This window comes from Halyomorpha halys, unplaced genomic scaffold (assembly GCF_000696795.3).
Source record: "Halyomorpha halys isolate HHAL.00 unplaced genomic scaffold, Hhal_1.1 Scaffold684.1, whole genome shotgun sequence".
NCBI lineage: Eukaryota > Metazoa > Arthropoda > Insecta > Hemiptera > Pentatomidae > Halyomorpha > Halyomorpha halys.
In genome coordinates this window covers 37,699-39,163 of record NW_027109538.1, presented here as the reverse complement: position 1 = coordinate 39,163, position 1,465 = coordinate 37,699, and positions in this window count along the sequence as shown.

The following is a 1,465-nucleotide window of genomic DNA, read 5'->3' as shown; positions in this document are numbered from 1 at the left end:
ACTGCGTTAAAATTGATTTAGTAGAATTGGCTTTGGAGAGGCATCACTGAAAGGGTGGACGCAGAGACCGGTTGGTGGTATCGGCATCGAACCTTCGGGTTCGTTAGGCCTTTGTTATTATTATTATTATTATTACAGAATTTATACATAATTTATAGATATAAATCATAGTTGCTAACAGAGAGACAGAATGTAATATATTAAAATAAAGAAATATCTTTTATAACTTTAAGTTATTAATTATAAGTTTTAGATTATTAACGAAAAATAAAAAAAAAAAATGTAACCTTCTAAAGTATTTCTAAATTTCTGTTTCTCGAAATTTTTAGAAGTAAAAACTGACATTTACTCAATCTTTATCGCAACTATGGAAACAAAGTTTTTTTGTTTTTTTTAATAGAATGCAGAGCTCTTTATAATCGTTTAATCGAATTGGTTATATTTATGAAAATAATCGCTCTCAGTAAAATAAAATTGCAACAGTGGTAGTTATTTTCCGAAAACTTTTTTGAAACATTTTTTTATAATTTAAAAATCGATTTTACAACAAATAAGTAATTAAAGAATAAAGCGTAAAAAGAATTGAACTCATGCATAAATTATATGACTAATTTTATTTAAAACATAAAAGGAATTAAAATCCTAGAAAATAATTAAAATATAAAAGAAAGTGTATAAAAAGATACATGAAAGTATTTTAAGACATACATAAAGCTCAATTACTCAAGAAACATATATGAAATATAAAAATAAACTTTAAAACACTTGATAACATAGGATACATAAACAATCAATTCAAAAAATTTGTACGGTAGTAAAATTAATTGCACTGACATAAAACATCAACTCATAATTTTTATTTTATATTTAAAATTATGTGAAAAATATTAAATATAACAGCGTTAGCTTTTCTTTGAATTATATTAATATGATAATTATAGGTACAATTAATTATTTTGTAAAAGTTCCGGGCATTTAATTTTAAAATGTATACATAAACCAGGTTTCTCTACGAGTTCCATTAGATTCCAAATTCAGTTGATTTAAGAAAACTACATATTCGACTTTGAAAATGCGATTTGACTTCTACATAAAAAGTCTTAAGAGTCAATTCTAGACATTTTCTAATGCAGAAATTTGAAGTGATGGGCGCACCACCCCATATTCTTTTTTCTGTTTTTTTAAAAATAATTTTAATTCTATCATAACTTTTCGTTTTTAAAAAAAGTGATACAATTTTATTAATAATGTAATAAATAATATCCTACAGAAATACTAGTTTGAAAATATACACAAATAATAATAATAATAAATAATCGTTAAAACAAAAAAAAATTACCTCCCCAGTTTTTAAAATAATTTTATTAGTATGATAATTAAGATTATAAGCTTCAAATTATATAGTTTTAATTTTGACTTGAGCCATTAGCCTGTATTGGAAAAAAAAAAATATTTTAGTATTACA